General features: G+C 42.2%; 1 protein-coding gene across 1 annotated transcript in view; it reads left to right on the top strand.

Annotated features, from left to right (window-relative positions):
• LOC148350109 (uncharacterized) overlaps positions 1-19,409 on the top strand; it is a 51,837-nt gene that overhangs the window by 22,600 nt on the left and 9,828 nt on the right. The window lies entirely within an intron of this gene.

The raw sequence follows: 19,409 nt of genomic DNA on the forward strand, positions 1-19,409 counted from the left end.
CATCCATTTAACTGCAATTGTGTGTTTTTTTATTATTTGTAGATCTATTGTTGTTATTTTGTTAAAGTCTGACACTCTTAAGTCGGTAAAGATGTAATTTTGACGTTAGTTCAACCCTTCGGGGGCTTATACGAGGGTGTGATGCTACTTTTTGAGCATTAGCTCAGGAGATAGAGCGCTCGTCGCAGGTTCGATTCCCGGCTCCTCTGTGTTATATGTTGAAGTGTCTTTGGGCAAGACGCTGAATCCCCAATGCCCCCAATAAGCAGGTAGGCGCCTTGCATGGCTGACTCCCTATGGGTGTGTGAGTGTTCGTGTGAATGGGTAAGTGTGAAGCACATTATAAAGCACTTTGGGAGGTCTTCATTGACCTGAAAAGCGCTATATAAATTCAGACCTTTTACCATTTACTTCGCGGATTTTCTCTTTCGCGGGTGAATCTAATCCCCATTAACCGCAAAAACTGTGGGATTCTGTATTCCTACTTATAGATGGAGTCTAAAATGAGGTGAGCAAATTTTATAGATAAAAAAATCAGGACTCTTACAGGAAAATAGATTGTTGATAGCAAAATTAATTTCTAGTTATTTTTGAGTTTTGCTATAGGTTACTGCTATCTTTGTCGATAACTATTATTTTTCCAGTGATTCCAAGACATGGCACTACTTCAAAATGTGGCCGATGTGTAGGTAGTGAAGCAGTACAGACAGAGGTTTTTTTCTTTTAAAAAAAGAAACACAGAGTTAGTATCGGAGGTCTTTATTCAGACAGGGTTTCGTACACAGAAGGTTAGAGGGCGAGGCGACCATCGTGGTCCAAGATGCAGGCGAGGGGTTGGTGGTCCGGTAACTCAATCAGCAAGAGTGACACTGCAAGGGTCTGAACCCTCCGGTATCATAAATGTCTTTCATTCATTGTAAAAAAAAATGGTCAAAGAGTCCCGGTGGCCCCTAATGGCTTAATAGGGGTCTAAATTGAATAATTGTTAACCAGCTACATCTGTCACGGCATGTCGGACAGACCCAAATGCAGAAATCAAGGAGACGTAAAACAGAGATGGGATCAAACCTTAAAAAGGGGCGTTTATTCAATGAACAAAAAAAGGAATTCACTCAAGTTCAGGTAGAGTGGAATCTGGACTGCTATGTTGGGGAAACCTGCGCAGGAACCTTGGGGTGGCCAAAGTCTGGTGGAGGAGATTTGGTAGTACCGGCTGGTGAGGAAGGTCTTGAGATGAGCAGGGGACTGCCGAGGAGGGAAGCCTTGGAAGACAAACTTAGGAAGGTGGTTCTTGGTTTGTTGAAGGTATTGGAAAGAAGATTTGTCACTACCATAAAGAAGATGGCTGGTGAGGCAGGCTTTCGGGCGAGGAGGAGACTGCTGTAGAGGGGAGACCTGGGATTGAAACTTGGGAGGAAGACTTGAGAGGGGGTCTTGGGGTGGTGAAAATCTTTGAAAAGGAGAATTAGTCTCATCTCATCTCATTAGTTGCACCGCTTATCCTCAGTAGGGTCGAGGGGGTGCTGGAGCCCATCCCAGCAATCATCGGGCAGTGGGCAGGGGACACCCTGAACTGGTTGCCAGCCAATCGCAGGGCACACAGGGACAGACAACTCGCTCGCTCATTCACACCTAGGGACAATTTGGACCGGCCAATCCACCTGAAATGCATGTCTTTGGAATGTGGGAGTGTGTGGAGTGCCGGGAAGAAACCCACGCAAGCAGGCGGAGACAATACAAACTCCGCACAGGAAGTCCGGTAGCTGGATTTGAACCCACACAGGAGGTTCCCAAGACCTTAGAACTGTGCCGCACACGCGCTAACCACTGCGCCACCGTGCTGCCCCAGGAGAATTAGTAATACCTTTAAAAAGTAGGGGACTGATGAGGAGGGATAACTTGGGTGGGAAACTTAGGAAGGTAAGACTGGGTTAGTGAAGTCCTTGGAAAGAAGATTTGGGACAAAAGAAGAAGATGGCCGGTGAAGAGGGTTCTAGGAGGAAGAGGTGAACTGGCAAGGAGGGAAGACTTGGGATAGAACCTTGAGAGTAAACTTGAGAGAGGGGTCTCGTGGTGACAAAAATCTTGAAAGGAAGATTTTGGAGTACCTTTAAGAAGATGGCTGAATTGGAAGATCTTTGAGTGGATGAACTTGAGCAAGGAGGGAACTTAAGACGAAAATCGTGGGAGGGGAAGTTTGTCGTCTTGGAAAGTAAATGTCTCCTAGTATCAAAACGATTCGACAACATGAGTTAAGAGCCTGGAGCATATATGGTAGAGGTGGCTAATTGTCTGATTGGAAGCACCTGGGGAGAGGAATTGTGAAGGGGACTGGAAAATGAGGTCATTCTGCCAGGTCTTTGAGAAGGTGAGGGACTGCAACCATGACAACATCTGTTCAAACTTTTCTACTATAAATTTAACAGTGGAACAACACAGTAAGCACGTAGAGTTCATATTGGGAATCAAAAGCAAACCTCAAAACCGAAACTGCGACCTCAAAGACGACTTCAAAACTCAGATTTTGACCACCGAGCAATCCGAAGAGTGTCGAGTACGCGAAGAAAACGGCCGTGCGGGTTATATCAATTTTGACAATTTGCGACGGTGTTCATTCGTCCGTGTTCAAGTCACGCTGATAGAAAGGGAGCAACCCATCTGGTGACTTTGCGAGTGTAGCACTCAGCGGACTCTGATTTCATTATCTCGTCGTGTTCTCCGTGACCCGGGGAAAAAAAATGACATCTGATTTACCTCAAGATCAATTTGTATGTAAATCAGAACGTCGCCACAGGGGGAGGAGGTGTGGCACAACAAAAGCTATTTTTTTTTTTTTTAACTTGTGTTAGCGAGTTTACCCACTGAGAGTTCCTAATGGAGCCCATTTTCAAGTGATGGGACCCTTTGGTGCAGTGGACCTGCTCTTGCCATATGCTCAGCTCCGATTTAGCTCTAGCATTTTATTCACAAGGAAGTTCAACGTTTAAATGAAATGTTCCTGATTTATTTTATTTTGAAATTGTGATTTTCTTACTGTGTTCGAGTGCAGACACATTGAGTGTGATTCGATCTAAGGACTGTGTTCATGTTGATTCTGGTCGAATCAGTTCATAAAATACAATTGTATCTGGCTACATTGGGTTTGATACAATTTAAGCAGTGGGAGGCCGTGCATTTAACACTTTGGCCCTCAGTTCCACTCTGACTTAAGGATGTGTCGTTCGTGCGCATACTGGATCCCGCTTGTAAGTGAAATTTGCTATTTTATTTGCGAGGAATCGAACAGGGGTGACTTTTGGACGACTCCTGCTTCACACTCGCTTCTGCAGCACATAAAGCCTGTCTTTTGCAACGTAATTTGAATTAAACAAGACTGTATAAACCGAGACAATGAACAATGACAGGTGAATAAGGAGAAAAAAAGTCAGTGAGAGAGAAGCTTGGCCCGACCCTAACGTAATTATTGACATTTTGAACCTGACCCAGCTTGAAATTTGTATTGGGTCGGGTCAGGCGGCAATGAGTTCCAATAGCTCGGGGGCAGAGCGGCTGAAAGCTCTGCTCCTGATGGGGCAGCGGGTATACTGAAATGGAAGGAGGAGGACAATCTGAGGTGTGATGGTGTGGGAATGTGAATGAGGTCGTGAAAGTTAGGCAGGGGCAAGCTTATGAATGGCCATGTAGGTGCAGAGAAAGATGTTGTAGTTGATGCCCACCCTAAAATAAATGTCCGTAACGCCACTCGTGATACATTTTAATGCACCATTTTACGTGCAAGTGTGCCACAATCATTGACTGACTTCTGGAAATAGAAGTCAAACATTTACAACTGTTGAAAAATGTCTAAATAAATTAGCAAAACTAAAATACACAGTTGCAGCGGTTTTAGTCGTCTCCAAATGGCTACTTTTATAAACGCCAACACCTACCCTTAGAAAAATGTGTAAAATACAATGTTTAGTTTATCAGATTGTGATAAAATTTGACAAGGTACCAGGTAAGGCTTCAAGCTATTTTTTTCTAGCTAAAATGCTCATGTTTCACTCTTTTGAAGGCCTTTGATTGCAAAAATGTCCTGAATACTGATGTGACTCAGCTGTGCCCGCTCCTTTCTCGCCAACTGCCTCGGACTCTGATTGGCTCCCTGTCCCTATTTAAACCCACTCCTATTTGTCCCCTTTTGTCAGTCCGTCTGCAAAAATCAGTTTACAATAGGCAAGCCTTTTTTTTTTTGACCCTGACTCCAACCTGTTTTTTGCTCCTGTCTGTACCCCGGCTTCGACCCGTTTTTGATCCTGACCATGTCTACTCTTTTGACTCGCTTCCGACCCCGACCACGTTTTTGCTCTCCTGTCCCGGCTACTGACCCGTTTTTCCGTTCCCAACACCGCCATTGGTCACCATGGAAGTCCCACTTCCGCGTTTAGAGCGACCTGCTTCCCGTGCTCAGCGATCACCGGATCGTGGGAGCAACCCTTTCCTTTCTTCCAATAAAACTGAGCGAAACATAACGTAAGTGGGTCCTGTCTCTGTTCTGGTCCTGACAAAAAAATTTATTCAGACGAGAATAAAACCCTTTCATTTTTGTGTGTTCCAACTTAGATTACCGTAAATTCCGGACTATAGAGCCTACCTGATTATAAGCCGCACCCACCACATTTCGGGAGGAAAACCGATTTTGTACATACACAAGCCGCACCTACATATTAGCCGCATGCGCCCATATTGAAAAAACGCAATACAAACACGAAATTAACCCATACCCGATACAGTCCAAAGAACACAGCCGGCAAAATGAAGGGAAAATGATACCAGTACTTAAGATTTAATGCAGACCTGCAGAGTCTGGGTGCCCGTTGAAAGTAATCCAAGGAAAAAAGTCTATATTTTCAAAGGTAAGGGTGGGAAAAAATTTCTATCCACTATTGTCTGCCGCGTCCACAAACACGTCTCACCTTTACTCCACTTCCCGTCAGCCCACGTTAGCCCCACCCCTTCTTTCTCATTTGCTCGTACAAAACATATCAGAATACGTTTCTAAAATAATACATTACAAAAATATACAGTTGCAAATACATATTATACATGGTTACACATATTTACAAAGAAAGACGGTACACCGAGAGAGTTTTCAAAGCTTTAACAATAATATTATAACTTAATAATAATAATAATAATAATAATTTCCTTGTATTGTCATTCTGTGTAACAATGTACACAGAACGAAATGTCGATTGCACCTGACCCGTTCACCCCAAACCATGCCTGTGAAGGGTAGCAAAACGCTACTAGCAACACGCTCGCATAATAGTAAACAGCTCTGTTAAGAAAACATACCGTGCTTGTAGTAATTATGGTAAACCGTAGCGGCTTATAGTCCGGAATTTACGGTACTCAATGTGAGTCGCACTTGCAGGGATTATTTCAGTTCTGGACAAAAATTCAGTTTGTTACCTTTCAAAAGAGAACGAAAGTGTCTTTCTTCTCTAAACGGTTCAATAACAGCATTCAATTTATTTTGGGATCTGAGGCAAATTTTACAGGAACGTTAAGGGGTTAATATTGAAAACAATTTGGGACCTGAATAATGTACGATATTCATTATGTGTTTTATTAATAATCGGTTAATTACTAGTTAAAATTTGATATTGCCACGAGTTGCAATTTGAAAAACCGGACCAAGAACATAAAGGAATCATGCATAAATATTTCCCTGTATTTTCCAGGAATCTTAGCATTGCTGTACGGATTAAAGAATATTTTAAATGGAACCAAGAAATGCAACCAAATGCTTTCCATATTCATACCATTTCAATCTTTTTGGCCTTTTCAGTCTTCCCTCAGCTATGAAATTAACACTCGCCATTTGTTCTTCGTTCCATTGTGTATGGGGACTCGATCTTAATTCATTATTGGACAAAGCTTGAATCTTAATAAGAAAAATCTGGAAGTTATTATCCATTACATGTACAATTTAGAGGCCATGCAGCGCAAGTTAAGTGGAGTGTGGCGTGTTTGTCTTCATTTGTCTTCCGCACAATCTACTTTAAAGCCGCGCTAATGTAAATAAATGGTCGTGGATGTGATTTGTTGTGGCTAATGCGTAAGTTAGCGTCTTTTGTTTGCTCTACAAGGTTGCTCCTGAAAGATGGGGAACCTTTAACTCTGGGCACTTTCAAAAATACGACAAATGAAGGAAAATGTAATAGCGCTAGCTCAGGAATTTAAATATATTGATAGATAAAAATCAAAAAATGATTAAATGAATAGCAGAAAAGCTTGGTCAGCTATATTTGCATGTTGAGCGCAATACACAGGAAGGGATATTGGGGGTCAGTTGTATTGCAAAATCATCTACCAAAAGATAGTTTTGCTTACTTGAATAATGTTTTTCCTTATACACTCTCATCAGGTTTCATACGAGTCCTTGAAAAGTGCTTGAATATTTGGTAAAGTCTTTGTAAATGCTTGAACTTGCTGCCGGGTTTCTCGGCAGTCTTACTCAATACACCACGCATTAAACAAAGGGAAATCAAATGTGTCTGCTTAAAAATGAAAGACGATAAAAGAAATGTATCCGACATGCATGTTTTTGGAACGTGGGAGGAAACCGGAGTGCCCGGAGGAAACCCACGCAAGCACGGGGAGAGCATGCAAACTCCACACAGGAGGTTCGATCTCATGAGCTCAGAACTCACATCATGGATGAGCTGACTGAGGCTGCAATGTTGACACAAGCCAGGAGATGGCAGGAGAGAGTAACCAAAAATCTGTACAGCTCCTGTAAACGATGGTGGCTTGAACTCACTGTATATACGGCAATAGTGGTGGTGGGATCAATAATAATAATGGTAACGACAATGTAATGTAACGACAATGTAATCGATGGGGTGAAACGTACTCTGAGGTCAATTAGTTTATGGATGCAAGAGCGTGTGCTTGGAATGTATGTGACTGGCGAAGCATAGTTAAGAATGACTGATATCATCGCATATGATGCAGAGGGGGTAAACCAGCGTATGCCGTCGGGCCTTATGAAGGGTTGCATGGCACAGCAACTCACCCCTTGTTGTGCTGAGGGATTAATTTTCGGTGTCATGTTGGGAAGTGCGACTCTAGCCACCTCCCACTAGGGGGACATGGCTTCGTAATATTGATTGATTGAAGACTAATAATCGTACTACAGATAGAGGAAAATTGGCAATAAAAGTCCTTAAAAACTGCTTTAATTTTACCATGAAAATTCTAAGAAGCCTGCCTCTTCTTAAAACAAGAAAAAGATACTTCGAATGAGCAAAAATATTACATCAATCAGCTATTTTATACATATTATTGTAAAATGTTCACGCTATTTTTTTCTGCCAGGCCTGATTAAAAAGCCTGATGGACTGTAATCGGCCTGTGGGCCGTAGTTTGCCTACCCCTGAGCTAGAACAATCGATTGAAAATGTTTTTGCCTTAAAATGAACCTTAAAGCCCATACATACACCCCAATAAATAATGAAATTGATAAACAAATACATAAATACAGGAAGAATTAATTATTTAAATAATTCGCAAAGTCTTCCTTGTTAAACAGCATTCCGTGTATAAAATATATTTGAAGGAATGAAAATAGTTATCATAAATTAAGGCTTTCCAAACGATTTACTTTGGAGGTATACAGAAAAATGTACATACCAGAATCTATTTTTAGTATTTTTTGTTTAGAAATACAATTTTTTTTTTTGGGGAGAAGTTACGAAAATGTGAACATTTTGTTTATAGTATGCCAAATTTGACGTCTATTCCAGTCAATGGCAATAAGTCCGTTTTTAAAATTGTAAATTTGCGTCTTTTGATCTTTTTACTAAAGGTAGAAAATGTAAAAAGCACAATTTTAAAAATCTCATCTCATCTCATCAGCTGCACCGCTTATCCTCAGTAGGGTCGCGGGGATGCTGGTGCCCATCCCAGCAATCATCGGGCCAGTGGGCCGGGGACACCCTGGACTGGTTGCCAGCCAATCGCAGGGCACACGGGGACAGACAACTCACTCGCTCAGTCACACCTAGGGACAATTTGGACCGGCCAATCCACCTGAAATGCATGTTATATAATTTACTTAATTGAATTCAACTGTATACAATGTGATTAATATCAACATTGTGAAACATTTGTATGCAACGAGATTAGACATGTCACTCCAGGGTAAAAATGTAAAAAAGACTTTAAAAAGAAAAAAAAGAGAAAGGACTATCGGGATGAAAAGCAGAAAGAAATATCTAAAACATGCTTAGAAGCTGGCCTAAGGTATAAAAGAATAGAATAGAATAGACCTTTATTGTCATTGTTACAAAATGGGTTAACATATTGTGACAACGAAATTGGGCATGACACTCCAGTTTCACACATTCACAGTGAGGTAAAAAACCCAAGAAGACAAAGGAACAGAGAAGATAAGGTTATAAAAGAAAGAGGATAAGGTTATAGTTATAATTTACACAAAATGTACCCAAGAAATGTCGGCATATAGGATGTTACATACAGTTTGGTATCGTAGGGTTGTGCAATATGCATTTGGTGCAAAATAGTCATCATGGTGCAAAAAATGGTCAACATGCATTTGGTGCAAAAACAGTCATCATAGTGCTAAAAGCTAGTCAACGTTGTGCAAGGTGAGCAGTAAACTTAGTGCAGTCAACATTTTGCAAGAAACATAGACATGAGTACCATCTACGTTCGTCTGATGTAGTGTTTTTTGCAAGAGTTTTTCAGTTTTTTTGTGTGGTGTGTGTTTAGGGTGGTAATGGCTCTTGGGAAGAAACTGTCTCTGAGTCTGTTTTTGTTTTGTTTTGTGTGACCTGTAGCGCTTGCTGAAATAATACTAATAATACTATTGCATTGTAAGAATAGTGCAATGAAAAAAAGTGCAATATAATTTAGCAACAACAAAAAAGACAAAATAACTCACCAGGTCTTGTAATGTCTGTAACCTCAGTCGCTGCTGTTTGTGTTTACGCATGGACCCTTTAAGATGGGACGTGTCGCAAGAGAGCCGGAGGCCATACATGCTGAAGTTTTGTGCTTTAAGGTCGGTCTGTGTGTGCACACGGAACGGTGTGAGTAACGACCAACAGTAGCTCTTGTGTGAATGTTCATACCGCCTGTTATTTTGTTATTCAATTGGCGACGAGACTTAATCATGGATCACATCGAGGGGCTTTACAGTATATATTTTCACTGTTCTGTGCAATAGTATATATATATATATATATATATTCACAATATCATTTAGCAGCAACCAAAAAGCAAAAATAAATAAATCAAAATCTGTCGCGAGATATATTTTCACAGTTTTGTGTGCTCATTTATGTCCCTGTGGAAGAATCTCTCTTTGAGCCTTTTCGTCTTAATTTTGATGCACCTGGAGGGGGTGGTCAGGGTGGGAATTGTCTTTTACAATGTTGATGTCTCTGCTACGGTATCACCAGCCGGAAAAATCCTCTGGACTGGGCAGAGAGCAACCATACTTTGAGCAGTGTTGATTACTCCGTGTAAAGGCCATTGAAATATAGTTTGAGGGCAGCAAAATGGCCCCAGGGCCTCAATTTAGACACCACTGCTCATTGATGGCGTTCATTCATTATTCTGCATGTACACACGCAGGCGCCTTCACCTTTTAATTATAGTTGAAGGTAGTTTGTTCAGTGATCCCGCCGTCCGATGGCAATTTCCCGGAGTCAGGACCAGGACCTTCTAATAAAGGTCCCTTCAATTATTAAATGGCTTCATCATCTCGGCTTGACACTAACGGCGGATGCCACCAATGACGGAGTTTGCCTTGGTTTCACTGCTACAGACGGGAACACGAACGCAATTAGCACAAAGTCAGACCGATTTTAGACTCAAACTATCAGTAAATGTGACATAAGGTTGCATGTGTCATTAGAGGTGTCCTTAAAACTAGAAAACGTATTTTCTGGACTATAAAGCGCACCTAAAAACCCCAATGATGGAGGTTGCCTTGGTTTTACTGCTACAGATGGGAACACCAGCGCTATTAGCGCACAGTCAGACCGATTTTAGACCCAAAACTATTAGTAAATGTGACTTAAAGGTGGTGTGTGTCATTCGGGGTGTTCTTAAAAGTAGAAAACTCTATTTTCTGGACTATAAGGCGCACCTAAAAAACCCCAATGACGGAGGTTGTCTTGGTTTCACTGCTACAGACGGGAACACGAACGCTGTAAGCGCACAGTCAGACCGATTTTAGACTCAAAACTATCAGTACGTGTGACCTAAAGGTGGCGTGTGTCAGTTGAGGTGTTCTTAAAAGTAGAAAACTGTATTTTCTGGACTATAAGGCGCACCTAAAAACCGCAATGACGGAGGTTGCCTTGGTTTCACTGCTATAGACGGGAACACGAACGCTATTAGCGCACAGTCAGACCGATTTTAGACTCAAAACTATCAGTACGTGTGACCTAAAGGTGGCGTGTGTCAGTTGAGGTGTTCTTAAAAGTAGGAAACTGTATTTTCTGGACTATAAGGCGCACCTAAAAACTGCAATGACAGAGGTCGCCTTGGTTTCACTGCTACAGACGGGAACACGGGCGCTATTAGCGCACAGTCAGACCGATTTTAGACCCAAAACTATTAGTAAATGTGACATAAAGGTGGCGTGAGTCATTCAGGGTGTTCTTAAAAGTAGAAAACTGTATTTTGTGGAGTATAAGGCGCACCGAAAACCCCAATGACGTATTACCTTGGTTTCACTGCCAGAGAGATGAACACTATTACTATAGGTGCACAATCAGGCGGATCTTAGACTCAAAACTTTCACTAAATGTGACTTAAAGATGGAATGTGTTGTTGGATGTGTCCTTAAAAAGGAGATTACTGTAGTTTTTGGAATATAAGGCGAATTTTAAAAAGCCAATGTCGGATGTTGCCTTGGTTGTACTGCCAGAGACAGGAACGCTATTGCTATTAGCCCACAGTCAGGCTGACTTTAGAGTCAAAACTATCAGTTAAAGTGACTTAAAGGTGGGGTGTGTTGTTGGATGTCTCCTTAAAAACTAGCATACCACATTTTCTGGAATACACAGTGAAGAAAATTAGTATTTGAACAGCCTGCGATTTTGCTTTTTCTGCCACTTAGAAATCATGGAGGCGAACTGAAACTTTCACAAATTGTTAAAAAATCATGCATTGCAATTTCTGGATTTTTCTTTTTAGTTTATCTCTTACAGTGGACATGCATCTACGACCAAAATTTCAGTGTGGGGCGCACCTAAAACCCCAATGTTGGACGTTTTACTTGGTTTCACTGCCAGAGACAGGAACACCATAAGTGAACAGTCAGGGCGATTTTAGACTTAAGATTTTTTTCAACAAATTGGTTTTGAAACGCTCATAAATCAAGCAAAGTAATATACAGTGGAACCTCGGTTTTCGAACGCCTCTCAGTTCGGACAAATCGGAGTCCGACCAAAAATTTAGAGAAATTTTTGCTTCGCTGTACGGTCAAAAAATCGGAGTTCGAACGCCGGTAATGCGTGAGTGCGTACGCTAGGGTGCCATGCTGAGCGGCGTACGGGTGTTTTAGCCCCTTATTATGCCTCCGAAGAAAGTCAGTGGAAGCAGCAAAGTTGTAGGTGAAAAAAGAGAAGTAGTGCGTACAACTATTGCATTTAAGAAAAAAATAATGGCAAAATATGAAGGAGGTGTGCGAGTGTCTGATCTTGCTAGGGAATACCCCACCGTCCACCTGCGCCTTCTGCTGACCACCACATAGGTAAGAAATCCTATTCATAATTCTTTTCTTTATCCTTTTTTTTATTTTTACACAATCATGTTAGCGTAATCTTTCGTTCGGAAGATTACGATAACGCGAACGTACGATTAGCCTGGGTTAGCTTCATGTTTACGTTAAACATTCAAGGTAAACATTCAGGGTGTTGGAACGGAGCCCAACATTCAGGGTGTTGGAACGGAGCCCCCTTTCCAATGAACCGCTCACCACTTTTTGTGGAGACCCGGGTGCTAAATGAGTTTTAAACGACCTGATTTTTTTATTTTCACACGTTCATGTTAGCGTAATCTTTCGTACGGAAGATTACGATAACGCGGACGTACGATTAGCCTGGGTTAGCTTTGTGTTTACGTTCAACATTGAAGGTAAACATTCAGGGTGTTGGAACGGATTAAAACGATTTACATTATTTTTAATGGGAAAAATGATTTCGGTGTTTGAATAAATTGGTTTTCGAACAGGGTTCTGGAACGGATTATGGTCGAGAACCGAGGTTCCACTGTATAAGGTGGATATTGGAGGTATCACAAAAAGCACCGAAGTGAAAGTTGTTCTTGAAGCTTCCTTATGATATGTCCTTTGGCTATATAACTTCACAACTACATTTTTGTAGGTCTTCAAAAATGAGAAATGATGGCTAAAATGGGCCGGCACCCATTTGCGTCCGGCATTGAACGGGTTAATCCCAAAAAACAATCGACCGATTCCACGCTCATTAAAATAACGGTCAGTTTTCCATTCTTCCCTCAGCAGACATCATCTTTCCCTTTTACGTGCGATAGGTAAGGTTCCGCCGCGGGACTTTTATGTCCGCTAGCAGCCTCCATTCCCCGGCGGCGGGGGCGACCATCTCGCTTTTAACAGCGTCCATCCGTTTCATTTCTTTTTTTTCCCGGGGAACTCTTTTACCAGTCCATCAAGCGCCGCACGGCGTCCGGGGATAATAAAGGAAGTACGGCGCTCCGGTATAGTCGCCGATGGTCCGAAGACGGCGCGCTCGGCCGGCCTTGAGGAGCAGATGTCGGATCCCTCGCCGCCTTCGAGGAGCCTTTAATGGCGTAATTTATGAGCGGTGTAAAGCCAAATAGGTCATCATCGGCTCCCGACTCCGCCGCGGAAACGTGTGCGGTGTTGTGTACGTGCATTGTCGCCATAGCGGGACGGTTATCTCCGGGGACGAGCGCCGCCCGAGGCGTTAAATGGCCCGAGGGGACGCCACGGACCGCCGTCGTTTACGACCTGAGGGTTGGTTCTTGGGGAATCTTTTAAAGCTGCAAGAGAAATCCCACAAACGTGTCATCAGTCGCAGGACAAATTAGATAGATAGATAGATACTTTATTCATCCCCGTAGGGAAATTCACACTTCCAGCAGTCTACCCTGTTGTTTATTGACAGATTAACATGATGCCCTAGGGGTGCTTGTAGCGGAGTGGATGACGTCACACGCTAGTCCAAAAGTTTGACATCCCTGCGGCAGATGGAAATCTTTTTCTTTGTGTCCAGGGATACACCACCTCGTGTTAGCAAGTCCACCTCCTCTCCGATTCCCGCAGGCTTCCGTGTCTCTGTATAGCGGCGCTGTAGCCGGATAGCTCCGGGTAGCTCCGGGTGGCTACACGTTAGCGTCCGGAATGCTAAACGTGAGCCACGTTTCCGCAAAACACAGCAACTGCGCTCCCTGTGCGCTTCGATGTTTTCCACCAGCACTCTTTGGTCTTATTTGGTAGTGAGTTCACATTTACCATGATTACGGATGGTACCGAAGACTTATAACGCCGCTAGCCGGTTAGCTAGCTCTGGCTCTTCTTCCACGGTAGGCCCCTTCATCACGCCGGCACGAGAATTCTTCAGGGCAAGGAGTTGATTCCTTGAATAAACGCATTTTTGTGCGCTAAAACCCATGTCCATAGGATAGAAGTAATCCATAGTGTAGTTGTGAAAACGGGAAGAAAAACACCGAAGATAGAAGCAGACAATAAAACAAAAAATCACAAAAAGTGAGCGATAACAGGGGAGCTGCTGGAAAGGCAGCCGCTCGGTGGCGGCGCCGCTTTGAATTATCGCTTTTATCCATCCATCCATCCGTTATCTGCACTGCTTATCCCCAGTAGGGTCGCAGGGGCGCTGGAGCCCATCCCAGCCATCTTCGGGCAGTGGGCAGGGGACACCCTGAACTGGTTGCCAGCCAATCGCAGGTTACACAGGGACAGACAACTCGCTTGCTCATTCACACCTAGGGACAATTTGGATCGGCCAATCCACCTGAAATGCATGTCTTTGGAATGTGGGAGGAAACCGGAGTGCCCGGAAGAAACCCACGCAAGCACGGGGAGAACATACAAACTCCGCACAGGAAGTCCGGTAGCTGGATTTGAACCCATGACCTCAGAACTGTGCCGCACACACGCTAACCACTACGTCGCCGTGCTGCCCTCGCTTTTGTCCAATTGGTTCGACATTTTACAGTATAGATAGATAGATATATACTTTATTCATCTCCGTAGGGAAATACACACTTCCAGCTGTATCCTTGTGTTGGAAAATAAGATAATAAAATAAAAGATATATAATAAAAAAATACCCAATATAACGTGTTGATATAAGGTATTTAAATAATGCTACGAAAATACACACTGAAATAAAAATGGGGTAATATGCAAATGTTGGGGTGGGGTTTAATGTGGGCTTTTACTCCCCCGGGTGGAGTTAAAGAGCCTCATAAGTTTTGCACACAGAAATATTTTCTCATTCTTTTTTACAAAACAGCTCAAGTTCCTTTAGATTTTTGGTGGAACTGTGCACTGCATTTTACAGATCTTTCCACAAATGCTCTATTGGGCTGAGGTCTGCACTTTAGCTTGTACATTTTCCCCGATTCTATTGTAGATATAGCTTTATGTTTAAGGTCGTTGCCCTTTTTGAAGGTGGACCATTATCAAGTTTCTTGCACACTCCAAACGATATTCTGCCAGAATCACCCTGTGTTTGGCTCCATCCATCTTCCCATCTACTTTCATGATCTTCCCAGTTCCTGCTGAAGAAAAGTAACCCCAGAGCAGGATGCTGCCACCACCATGTTTGACAGAGTTGATGGTGTTTTCAGAGTGATGCGGAGTGTTACTCTATAGCCAAACACGTTGCATTCAACTCAAACCGTTTAATTTTGGTCTCATTTGACCAGCGTACCTTGTTCTACGTGGTATTTTTGTATCCCATTTGGCTTCTTGAAAACACCAAACTGGCTTTTTCATGGTATTCTTTCAGAAAGGGCCTTTTTGCCACTCTTTCATGAAGGGCAGATTTATGCAAAGTACGACTTATAGTTGTTTTATGCACTGATTGTCCCACTTCAGCTGCATGCAGGTCATGTAATGTGATCATGGGTCTCTTGGTTGCTTCTATGATTAGTTTGCTCTTTGTCTGGGCTGATGGCCAGCTTTTGGTAGGTTTGCAGCGGTTTTATGCTTTCTCTATTATTCCTCTTACAGAGCTCTGGGAGATGTGTAAATGTTGCAAAATCTTCTTGTATCCCATTCCTGCTTTGAACTTTTTCATAACTTTATCCCAGACCTGCCTGGTGTGTTCTTTGGTCTTCGGGATGCTGTCATAATGCTGTCTGTTTCGGTGCATTTAATGACACACTGGTCATTTAGATCAACATGTGATTATTCAGAATTCATGGACCGAGAGAACAGAGAGCCAATATTTTTGCAACACCTATTTTTCATTTTTTCCCTAATAACTGTGATATCAAATGTAAAATAATTTGGTTCCACTTCACAATTGTGTCTGACCGGTTTCTGATTCTTAGAAAACATTTTAATTTTTTTAGCTCTCAGTTCTTGGGAGGGGCAATACTTAAAATGTCTGTCCCACTGTACCGTAAATTCTGGACTATAAGCCGCCACTTTTTTTCCCAAACGTTCAACCCTGCGGCTTATTCAGTGATGCGGCCAATTTATGTCATTTTTCTTACAGCCGCCAGCGGCGCTCGAGCACAAAAGGTAAGATTTAGACCGGTGGAATATATGCGCCGAGGAAGACTGCAACTTCTTAGCTTGTGCACAAATTAAATTAGCGTAGAAATATCCTCACCATGCAAATTGCAAAAAGAAAGGCACATGACGCAGCTTTCAAGCTAAAAGCAATCGAGCAATCCGATAAAGAAGGAAATAGAGCTAATGCACGTAAACTTTACTTTGCAAGCGTGTTGCTAGCGTGTTTTTGAATAAGGGAGCGTGGGACGACGTCTATATGACATAGTCTCTTTCCCATACTGGGGAAGACGACTTTAATGACGTCAGTTATAAGGAGGAAAATGAGGACAGTTTACCGTGATTACTACAAGTACGGTATGTTTTTTTAACAGAGTCGTTTACTGTGTAGCGAGCGTGTTGCTAGTAGCGTTTTGCTACCCTTCACAGGCACGGTTTGGGATGAAAGTTATAATATTATTATTAAAGCTTTGAAAACTCGGTGTACCGTTTTTCTTTGTAAATATGTGTAACCATGTATAATATGTATTTGCAACTGTATATTTTTGTAATGTCTTTATTTTAGAGACTTATTCTGATATGTTTTCCACGGACGAATCAAAAAGAAGGGGCGAAAACAACGGGGGCTGACGGGAAGTGGAGTAAAGGTGAGACGTGTTTGTGGACGCAGCGGACAATAGTGGATATATATTTTTCCCACCTTTGCCTTTGGAAATATACATTTTTTCCCTTGGATTATTTTCAACGGGACCTGGATTCTGCAGGTCTGCATCAAACCTTAAGTACCGGTATCATTTCCCGTTCATTTTACCGGCTGTGGTTTTTGGACTGTGTACTTTATATTCAGTTACAATCGCGAGACTCAAAGTCGGGTTTGGGTTAAATTTGTGATTGTGTTACATGTTTTAATGTGGGCGCATGCGGCTGATATACAGGTGCGCCTTGTGTAAGTATAAAAGCGGTTATCCTCTTAAAATGTGGTGGGTGCGGCTTATAATCGGGTGCGCTCTATAGTCCGGAATTTACGATATATCTTTTTAAGGTATTCTCTCGAGTGACCTTGAGTATGTGCAGGGCTTCGAAATGTCATGACAGGGACCCTCTTTAGGCACCCTTTATCCTTTTTTTTTAGGTCGGTTGATCCAATTCTTCCATGTTAAATGGGCATCTGGTAAATGGTGCATATAATGATGCGCTTGCAGAATTAAGTGGCCGCCCGTCCTGCTGCTAGTGCAGCTCCTGGGGGGGCTAGCACGTAAATTGGCCTCCTTGTCTTCTCTCTTGTCTCATCCCTCATGTTTTTTTTTTCCAGGAGTGGCTGCCTGCACCGACCCGGTCAGGCCTGGGGTTCTGTCGGGATTAATGGCACCGGGCTGAATTCGGCTTTGCTTTATGGCCCTTGTCAATAGCGCTGACGAGGAGGGGCTAGTTAAAAATAGCTAATTAATTACCTCTGCCGGAGGAGATTCTTGGGAAAAGAGGTGCTTTGGTGCCGAAGTGGCGACAAGGAGATATGTTACGTTTAGAGGAGGTGCTCACATCTTGAGTAAAAAAGTAGGGCTTTGGTGCCAACTTGTTGACGAGGAAATAAGTTGTTCGGGTTTTGCTGGGAGGGAACCCTATGGGAGAAACAGGAACTGAGGAAGGGATTGCATTTGATTACAAAAGCAGGTACAAAGTGACAAACGAATATACGTTTGTAAAACAAGGAAATGCAAACAGAAAAAGTCTAAATCGGAAACAAAGAACAAAAATGGAAATGGATTAGGCAAGGAGCAAAGTTACAGTGGAACCTCTGTTCTCGACCATAATCGGTTCCAGAACCCTGTTCGAAAACCGATTTGGTCGATCACCGAAAATAGTTTTTCCTGTAAAAGTAATGTAAAATAGTTTTAACCCGTTCCAACACCCTGAATGTTTACCATGAACGTAAACATGAAGCTAACCCGGGCTAATCGTACGTTCGCCTTAGCGTAATCTTTCGTACATGAACGTGTAAAAATAAAAAAAGAATTATGAATAGGATTTCTTACCTTTGGTGGACGGTGGGAGAGAAAAATCCTCAAAAGTTTTTCAACCTCTTCCAAAACTTGCGGCAGTTGCTTGTTTATAGCGCTAACTTCCTTCGCCGCATCACTCGATTTCACAGCCTCCTTATTCTTTACTAGCGTACTGATAGTAGATTTAGCCATGCTGTATTCACTAGCAAGATCGGAAATTCGTACACCTCTTTCATATTTAGCTATTATGTCTTTCTTAAAGGCAATAGTTGGACGAACAACTTGGTTTTTTTTTTCACCTGTCCTGCTTGCACTGACCTTCTTCGGAGGCATAATTAGGGGCTAAAACACCCGTACGCCGCTCAGCATCGCACCCTAGCGTACCGGCGTTCGAACTCCGATTTTTTGACCGAACAGCGTAGCAAGAATTTCTCGAAATTTTTGGTCGGACTCCGATTTGTCCGAACTGAGAGGCGTTCGAAAACCGAGGTTCCATTGTACAAAGAAACCTGAAACAAACACAAACACGTCTGGCGTAATGGTGAAAATGAAAATGACAGACCACTAAAGGACCCAGGGGACGGCTACCAGATCTTTGTCCCGGCGGCGGGGAGAAAACCCCTCGGCCGCGCTTGGTTCCTGTCACGGCAGGCGAGGAGAAAAGCCCCTCGGCAGCGTCTGAAAATATAGTGCTTTTGATGCTGTGAATGGTTATATTCTCTTATACCTAGCCACTCCTTTGCCCATCTGTTCTCCTCTGCTCTATCGTACTCCAGTGTTATTGTTATTGTATAGTGACTTGTTTACCTGACTGCCCATTTTGCACATCTGGTTCGCTGCTCCTCTTGCACTCTTTGCACTACTGTATAATACTATACATAGCTATAATTATTTAGTACATTATTAGTACTTTAATACTCCAACTCAATACAACATTTTATTTATATCAGTAGATTCAAGGAAACTGTGCGGGTCAGATGTATCGACATTTCGTTCTGTATACACGTGTACAAGAATGACAATGAAGTATATCTGAATCTGAAATCTCTGAATTGGTTAAAGGGACAGTGAAAAAAGTAACTTAATTTGTTAAAAAAAACATCAATATTGATTAAAATAATAAATAAAATGACCTTTCATCTAAACAAGCATTTTCAAACATTCGTAAGTTGATATATTTGCTTTTTTTTTTTAAAAACTAATGGGAGCTGACATATTTATCCGTCATCTTGCTGCTACATTACACCCAAAAAACAAAAAGACTGTCTTATTTTCTTTTACTCCTGCTTTTTCCCCTATTTTTTCATTTTGTTTCTTTTTCCCTTTTCTCTTTTCTGTTTTTCACCTATGCCGTTTTTCTTCCTTTACCTTTTTTCTTTCCTTTTTTTCTTTGTTTTTCCTGTTCTTTATTTTTTACTCTGTTAATATTTCTGTTTTTTCTTGATTTTTCTTTTTTCTTCATTTTTCTTTAAATTTCTAGTGTTTCCTCCTTAACCAGAGAGTGCCCTATAGGTTTGGAATTGGGACATGTGTTTCCAATTTCCACGCACCTGTCCCTCATGACTTGAAGCCTTCATAAGGACATTTTGGACAGAACCTGTTGTTGGGTCAAAATC

Source organism: Urocampus carinirostris, chromosome 16, assembly GCF_059441175.1.
Source record: "Urocampus carinirostris isolate Australia breed hairy pipefish chromosome 16, RoL_Ucar_1.0, whole genome shotgun sequence".
Lineage (NCBI taxonomy): Eukaryota > Metazoa > Chordata > Actinopteri > Syngnathiformes > Syngnathidae > Urocampus > Urocampus carinirostris.